Genomic DNA, 9,055 nt, shown 5'->3' with positions numbered 1-9,055 from the left:
AGAAGCTCCCAATGCCCTTGCTAAAAACATGGGGGAAAGGTTAGGCCTTCACATTCACCATTCAGATTTCTTTGGAATATTTTGTCCATTCACTATGCTTGTCATACTGTGATTGTGCTATTTAAGATTCAATTTCAAAAGCTGCTTATGAAAATGGGAGCCAAGATCGTGGCGGAGTAAAAGGCTCCAGTGGTCCTCTCCCCACAGAGACAGATATACAAACCAAATCACCTTCCTAAAGAGCTAGAAAGCCAGAGGAGAGACCACAGTGACTCATCTTGTTATGATCTTAAGTCACATTGAAGCAAGCAAGCACGCCCTCATTCCCAGCTTCCAGGAGCATGGCATGGAGATGTCTCCAGACTGGGAAAAGGAAAATGAACTGAATCCCAGGGCCATGTCTACTGCGAAAAATTGAGACTGAGCCCACTGCCCTGACGCCCTGTGGAGTGATATCTGGGGCTTCCACAGCCAGATAGCCCCTGCCACTCCTACCCTAACTGCTAGCAGAAAGCAAAACTCCAGGACTGCAGAAATGTTACAAGAGGGAGCCTAGGACTAGACCTTAGCACTCAGAGCCAGGCCTACCACACCAAGACCTGACACCTGATAAATACCAAAGGCATCTATCACACAACTGGCACTCACAGACCAAGCCTTCAGACTTGGCATCAGGCAGAGACCTACATTCTGGGAGGTCAAATTCATTTTGGAATGACACATTGTTAGCTTTTGATGCAGTTGGTGGACATCCTAGAACTCTGTGGAGACCCGTGACTGTGGAACCCAAGTGTGACCAGCAGGAGGCCAGTCTGGAGGACCTGAGTGCCGTCTTTATGACCGTCCTCCAACCGTGGGCTGAAAACAAGAGGCCAGGAAACTGTGGCTTAGGACTCAGAGCTGAGCTGGTAAAGTCCAATGTTGGGCAGATCCAAAAGGTTTCTGTCCATAGGGCTGGCACTGTGGTACAGCGGGTTAAAGCCCTGGCCTGAAGCGCCAGCATCCTATATAGGCGCCAGTTCTAGTCCCGGCTGCTCCTCTTCCAATCCAGTCTCTGCTATGGCCTGGGAAAGCAGTGGAAGATGGCCCAAGTCCTTGGGCCCCTGCACCCGCATTGGAGACCCGGAAGAAGCTCCTGGCTCCTGGCTTTGGATCAGCACAGCTCTGGCCATTGCAGCCATCTGGGGGAGTGAACCAGTGGCTGGAAGACCTCTCTCTCTTCTACCTCTCTCTGTTACTCTGCCTTTCAAATAAATAAAATAAATCTTAAAAAAAAAAAAGGTTTCTGTCCTGAGGCAAGCCTCTGTAGACAGTCTCTAGACTTGCCCTAGTATCAGGTGGAAATCTAAGCCTTGGTAAGACAGACTTGTTTTGGTTTATATCACCACCAACTTCTTGTGAGCCTCATGTGCACCCCTACGACTACACAGAGCCTGGTAATTGTGAGACCCAGATATGACCCAACTAGAGCCAGCCTGAGTATCTGAGGGGCTGCCTCTAACCCCCCTCCTGCAACCCGGGGCGGATAGACAGGAATCACAGGACTGTTTTAGGAATAAACACCAAGCAGATAAAAAAAAAATAGCAATGAGCAGATCCTAGCTGTCTCTGTCCCCAGGCTATGGCCTGCAGCAGAGCCTCTGGACCGGCTTCAGTGCCCAGAGGAGTTCTGTGGTCCCAGTTGAGCAGTCTTATATCCAAGCCAACATTATCAGAGACAGCTAGGTATAGCACTGATTAGTGAGCCCACCTTAGCAGCAGACAGAACATAGAAGGGTGAACTTTGTTCCTACCCCCAGGCTGCTCTGGTCTTGATGGGCTGAGAGCTCCACAGGTGATCTAGTATTGTAGCATCCATGGACACTGGATGAGGAGTCTGTGCCTACCACAGACCCAGGAGGAGGCTTTATAGGGACAGAGCATGCCTTTTTAGGAATTTCTCCAGTTCATACTGAAGAACAGATCAATAGAATGTTTCAGACAAATTTGATGTGGGGAGTATTGTAAGATGCAAGCAAGAAAACATCAGCAGTGGACGTAGGGCAAACCACAACATAGGGTGCTATCTAGTGCTGAAATAGCAAAAGAATCTATAGGCTCAGAGTAAATAGATTACTTAGAATTTCTAGAAGTACAGCCACAAACAAAGCCAGATTACTATAACTAATCCTTCAATGCTCAGATGATGTGGTACATTAACAAGTATCAGGAACTTCCAAGGAACCAAAATTTCTCCTAAAGACCAAAAAAAGTGCCAGAAACCAACCATCTGGGAACCAAAATTTCCAAACACTTGGATGAAGATTTCAAAGTAGCTTTTTAAAGAAATGCAATGAAATTCAAGAGACTATAGGGATATTAATCAGTATTTTAATAGAGAGATTTGAAAGAGTGATGGAAGTAATTGAAAGAAATCAAGCAGAACCTGTATGGGAAACCAGGAAGAAGCACCTGGCTCCTGGCTTCGGATCTGCGCAGCGCCGGCTGTGGCATCCATTTGGGGAGTGAAACAGTGGAAGGAAGACCTTTCTCTCTGTATCTCTCTCTGTCTGTGGCTCTACCTGTCAAAAAAAAAAAAAAAAGGCAGAAATCCTTCAACTGAAAATTACATTACATTAAGAGAAATTAAAAGCATGATAAAAGACATCAATAGCAGAATAGATTAAACAGAAGGAAAAATTGCTGACCTTGAAGACAGGCTATTTGAAAATACATAGTTTCAGTAGGAAAAGAAAAGAAAACCAGGAGTAATAAAGACAGCTTACAGGAAACATGGAATAGCATAAAAAGAGCAAATATTCAAATTATTGATATTTGAGTCATTGAGAATACCAAAGGGGTAAGAAGCATGTCCAAAGAAATAATAACAGAAAACTTCCCAAACCTAGAGAAAGAAACAACTATCCTGGTACAGGAAGTCCAAAGGTCACCAGTCAGATTCAATCCAACCAAGGTTTCCCCAAGATATTTTAAGTCAAGCTCCCCGAGAATAAAGATAAAGAGAGAGTTCCCAAAACGCAAGAGAAAAGAAGCAAATAACACATAAAGGGATCCCAATTAACCTGACTGAAGAAGTCTCAGCGGAAAACTTACAGACCAGGGGACAGTGTTGTGGTGCAGTGGGTTAAGCTGCCACCTGCAACGCCAGCATCAATATGGGCACTGTTCGAGTCCCGGCTATTCCACTTCTGATCAGGCTTCCTGCTAATGGCCTGGGAAAAGTAGCAAAAGATAACCCAAATGTTTAGGCCCCTGCCACCCACATGAAACACTTCAATGAAGCTCCTGGTGGCTGGCTTCAGCCTGGCCCAGCACAAGCAATTGTGGCCATTTGGGGAGTGAACCAATGGATGGAAGATCTCTCCGTGTGTGTGTGTGTGTGTGTGTGTGTAACTCTGCCTTTCAAATAAATAAAATAAATCTTTTTCAAAAAAGTAAATAAACCTTACAGGCCAAGTGGGAGTATGATGAGCCTTTTACAGTGTTGAAGGGAAAAACTTGCCAGCCAAGAATATGGTATCCAGCAAACCTGTCCTTAAGATATGAGAGGGAGATAAAGACAGTTCCAAACAAATAGAAGCTGAGAGAATTTATCACCACCAGATCTGTCTTATAAGAAATGCTACAGTGACTTCTTCAAACTGAAAGAAAGACACACTAACAAAAAGGAAAATATCAGAAGGTAGAAAACATATTGAGAAAAGCAACTCTACAAATTCAAAATGTCCTAACACTACAAACATGTTGTATAAACAATTCATATCTTTACTGTGAAAACTAAAAAAATTATGATCACTACATTAATATGTTAAGAGAGGCAATATTGAAAGAGATCAAAGGTAACATCAAAAGTTAAAAGCATGGAGAAAAATGGAACACAATGTAGAATTCTTTAGTATGATTGCTCATGGCTTTGGTTTTCATTTGTTTCTTTCCCTATCTTTATAATCAAAGTAAGTTGTTATTATTTCAAGATAGTTTGTTATACCTAAAAGAAGTTTTATGTAAGCTCCCTGGTAGCCACAGAGCAAGAACCTATAACCAACTTACTAATAGTAATAAGCAAGGAATTAAAGTACACCACTAGACAAAAGCAGCTATCCACAAATGACAATTCTAAGAGAAAGATAGGGATTATAATAAAAATACAAAATAGGTATCAAAATAGCAATAATAAGATCCTATCTATAAATAATTACTTTAAATATCAGTGAACTAAATTCTCCAATCAAAAGGCCAACGGGTAAAGCAGCCACCTGCAGTACCAGCATCCCATATATGGGTGCCAGTTCATATTCTGGATGGTTCACTTCTGATCCAGCTCTCTGCTATGGCCTGGAAAAACAATGGAAGATGGCCTAATTCCTTGGGCCCCTGCACCCACATGGGAGACCTGGAAGAAGCTCCTGGAAGAAGATCCCATCCCCTGGCCTCCACCTCTCTGTAACTGTGCCTTTCAAATAAGTAAATAAGTAAATCTTAAAAAAAAAAAAAAAAAGACATAAGAGTGGGGCTGACACTGTTTCGTAGAGAGTAAAGCCACTACCTGCAGTGCCCGCTTCCCATATGGGAGACAGTTTGATTCCCAGATGCTCCACTTCAGATCCAACTCTCTGCTATAGCCTAGGAAAGCAGTGGAAGATGGCCCACATCCTTGGGCCCCTGCACCCATGTGGGAGACCCAAAAGAAGCTCCTGGCTCCTGGCTTTGGATTGGCCCAGCTCTGGCCATTGCAGCCATTTGGGGAGTGAACCAGCTGGTGGAAGACCTCTCTCTCTCTCCGCCTCTGTAACTCTGCTTTTCAAATAAATAAATAATTTTTTAAAAAAAGACATGAAGTAACAAAATAGGTTTAAAAACAGGACCCAGCTTGTTGTGGGACACAGCAAGATTAAAAACACAGCAAGATTTTTGAGGTCAAATTAGGAGTCTTTATTAGCCAGCTGTCGACTTCCCTCTCACAGAGAGACAAGACAGCCCCGAGTTGCAGTGGTGGGGGGTTTTAAAGGCAAAACTTACGTTTTATCAGACATTTGGTTATGTGTGTGAGCTTGTGCAAGCAGAAAGCAGGCATACAGAAGCGAGAAGCAGCTAGCAAATCAGTTAGGTTTTTTGTAACCTTAATGAAAAATGTAACGATTCAATTATTCAGTTGTTCCTGGTCTGGGTCAAGCATGGTGTCACTGATCTTGGTGCCACCTGTGTTATCTTGTGGCTGTAGCCGGGAGTAGACAAGAGAAACCATGGTCTGGTGGCCTTGGCCATTATCAAGCAAGCAGAGGTACAGAAGCTAGAAATGGGCCAGTTACAAACTAACATTTATTTTTATGAAGAACAGGGTTTGTTTTAAAACAATCAAACAAAATAACCTATTGTCTATAATCATCTCAGTGTGCTATACTTTGTAGACAAGTTCAACTTTGAGTCCCTTGTCACAGGCTATACACTGCTTCCAAGCAACTCACTTCACCTCTCAGCTCATACATATACTGAAAGTGAAAGGATAGAACAAGACATTTCATGCAGATGAAACTGAAATGCAAGCAGAAGTAGACATACTTCTATCAGATAAAATAGATATTTAAAGTAGTAAAAAGAGACCAGGAAGATCATTATATGGTGATAAGGGCTCAATCCAGCAAGAGGATATAACACTAATCAATGAATATGCACTGAATATTGGATCACCCAAACACATAAAGTAAATATTGATAGACCTAAAGATAGAGGTAGACATCAATACAATAATTTTAGGGAACATTAACACCAAGTGTCATAAATGGACAGATCATCTAGACCAAAAATCATCAAAGAAATAGATGAGTTAAATCACACTCCATCAATTGGCACTAACGTACATATATAGGATCTTCCACCCTACACCTGCAAAACACATTCTTCTCAACAACACATGAATCATTTTCCAGGATTGATCAAGACTCTACAAATTTAAAAGAATAGAAATCATACTGAGTGTTTTTCCTAAATAAAAAAACCTTTAGAAGTTACATGAATACATGGAAATTAAATAACTTACTCCTGAACAATCAGTGAATTTTAAATTTCATGAAATGGATGAAAATAGAAACACATCATGCCAAAACCTATGGAATACAGCCAAAGTATTACTAAGACGGAAGTGTATAACAAATAATAGCTGCATAAAAAAATCAGAATGATCTCAAATAAACAACTTATCATTGCACTTCAAGGAATTAGAAACACAAGAACAAATCAAATCCAAAACTGATATAAGGAAAGAAATAAAACTCAGAACACAAATAAATAATTTAGGGACTAAAAATAATGCAAAATAATAATTAAGTGAAGAGCTGGTTCTTCAAAAAGATAGCTAAAAATGATAAACCCTTAGCTACACTAAGAAAAAAAAAAAAAAAGAGGGGCCGGCACTGTGGCATAGTGAGTTAAGTCACTGCCTACAAGGCCAGCATCCCACATGTGTGCCAATTCAAGTGTCAGCTGCTCCACTTCCAATCCATCTCTCTGCTAATACGCCTGGGAAAGCAGAAGATGGTCTAAGTGCTTGGGTCCCTGCACCCACTTGGGAGACCTTGAAGAAGATCCTGGCTTCTGGCCTTTTTTTTTTTTTAAGATTTATTTTATTTATTTGAAAGACAGAGTAACAGAGAGAGGTAGACAGACAGAGAGGTCTTCCATCCGCTGACCCATTTCCCAGATGGCAGCAACAGCTGGAGCTGTGCCAATCTGAAGCCAGGAGCCAGGAACTTCTTCCAGGTCTCCCACATTGGTGCAGGAGCCCAGGGACTTGGGTCATATTCCACTGCTATACCAGGCCATACCAGAGAGCTGTATCAGAAGAGGAGCAGCCTGGACTAGAACTGGTGCCCATATGGGATGCCGGCGCTTCAGGCCAGGGTTTTAACCCTCTGTGCCGCAGTGCCAGGCCCCCCAATTCATTTTTTAAAGCCAAGTTTACCTAGATACTAAAACCATACAAGGACACAACAACAACAGCAACAACAAAAACAGACCAATACCTTTGATAAAAGCAGATGCAAAAATCCTGAACAAAAGGCATCAAATTGAATCCAACAGCACATTAACAAGATCATTGATTGTGATCAAGTGGGATTCTTCCTAGGTATGCAAGGATGGTTCAACATATGCGAATCAGTAAGTGTGATATACCACAACAGAATGAAGGACAAATAGTAAAGGATCTTCTCAATAGATGCAGAAAGGCACTTAAGAAAACTCAAGGTAGTTTCATAATGAAAGCCCTGACCAAATTAGGTATGTATAACAAACCAATAGCTAACATATTGAATGAGGAAAGTTGAAAGCTTTCTCTCTAAGATTTGGAACAAAACAAGGATATCCACTTACACTAATTTTATTCAATGTAGTACTGGTAGTTCTAGCTACAGTGATAAGGCAAAAGCCAAAAATAAAAGGAATCTAAATTGGAAAGGAGGAAATGAAGTGCTCATTGTTTGCAGCTGATGTGATATTACATATAGAAAATGCCAAAGACTCCACCAAAAATGGCTAGGGCTAGCCCAAGGCAGAAGCTAAGTGTCTGGAACTCCAATCCATGGTCTCCCACATAGGTGACAGGAACTCAAGCACTCTAGCCATCTTCTGCTGCTTTCCCAGGGGCATTAACAGGGAACTGGATCAGACGTCAAGCAGCCAAGACTCGGATTGGCACTCATACGGGATGCCAGATGCACAGGCAGCTTAACCCACTGCACCGCAACACCAGCAGCAAGACTTGAAACTTTGAGACCATGAGAAGACAGCAAAGGGAAAACACTTCAGGACATTGAAGTAGACAAGGATTTCCTGAATCAGATCCCGAAAGTGCAGGAAACAAATGCCAAAATAGATAAATGAAATTTCATCAAAGAATCAACAGAGCAAAGAGACAACCTACAGAATGAAGAAAATATTTTCAAGGTACTTATCTGATTGGGGATTAATATACAGAATATATAACAAACTGAAACAACTCAGTAGCAAAAAAATTCCAAAGAATCCAATTTAAAAATGGGCAATAAATCTAAACAGACATTTATCAGAGGAAAACATGAATATCAAACATATACATGAAGAAATACTCAACATCACTAATCATTAAGGAAATGAAAATTAAAACCATATGAGATATCACAGTAAGATTGGCTACTATCGAAAAGACAAAGGGTAACAAGTGTTGGTGAGAATGTGGAAAAAAGGAAACCTATGTGCACTGTTGGTGGGTGTGTAAATCAGCACAACTATTTTGGAGAACAGTATGGAAGTTCCTCAAAAAACTAAGAATAGATCTACCATATGATGTAGCAATCCTATTATTAGGTATGTGTCCAGGGGAAATCGAAAGCATTTGTAAAAGAGACATCTGCACTCCCATGCCTATTGAAGCACTATTCACAATAACCAAGAAAGGAAAACAACCTGAGTGTCTATCCCCCAATGAATGGCTAAAGAAAATATGCTATGAGACTGGTGCTGTAGCAAAGTGGGTAAAGCCACTGCCTGCAGTGCTGGCATCCCATATGGGCACCAGTTTGAGTCCCAGCTGCTCCACTTCTGATCTGGCTCTCTGCTATGGCCTGAGAAAGTAGTAGAAGATAGCCCAAATTCCTGGGCCCCTGCACACTCATGGGAGATCTAGAAGCTTCTGGCTCCTGGCTTTTGGAATGTCCCAGCTCCAGCCATTGTGGTCATTTGGAGAATGAACCAGCAGATGGAAGATTCTCTCTCTTTCTCTCTCTCTCTCTCTGTAACTCTGTATTTTTTTTTTTTTTTTTTTTGACAGACAGAGTTAGACAGTGAGAGAGAGAGACAGAGAGAAAGGTCTTTCTTCCGTTGGTTCACCCCCCAAGTGGCTGCTACAGCCAGTGTGCTGCGCCAATCTGAAGCCAGGAGCCAGGTACTTTTCCTGGTCTCCCATGCAGGTGCAGGGCCCAAGCTCTTCGGCCATTCTCCGCTGCCCTCCCGGGCCACAGCAGAGAGCTGGACTGGAAGAGGAGCAGCCGGGACAGAATCTGGCGCCCTGACCGGGACTAGA

General features: G+C 42.0%; 1 long non-coding RNA gene across 1 annotated transcript in view; it reads right to left on the bottom strand.

Annotated features, from left to right (window-relative positions):
* Window positions 1–375: 375 nt before the first annotated feature.
* LOC103350595 (uncharacterized) overlaps window positions 376–9,055 on the bottom strand; it is a 109,268-nt gene continuing 100,588 nt past the window's right edge. Inside the window, exons 4-5 of the long non-coding RNA XR_518566.4 lie at window positions 3,094–3,212; window positions 376–2,561 (exon numbers count right to left, since the gene is read on the bottom strand). This is a non-coding gene — a long non-coding RNA (uncharacterized lncRNA). The remainder of the gene's footprint in view (window positions 2,562–3,093; window positions 3,213–9,055) is intronic.

Source organism: Oryctolagus cuniculus, chromosome 4 (genome assembly GCF_964237555.1).
Source record: "Oryctolagus cuniculus chromosome 4, mOryCun1.1, whole genome shotgun sequence".
Lineage (NCBI taxonomy): Eukaryota > Metazoa > Chordata > Mammalia > Lagomorpha > Leporidae > Oryctolagus > Oryctolagus cuniculus.
The sequence above is the reverse complement of the archived record's forward strand: the minus strand, read 5'-3'. Positions and strand labels throughout refer to the sequence as shown.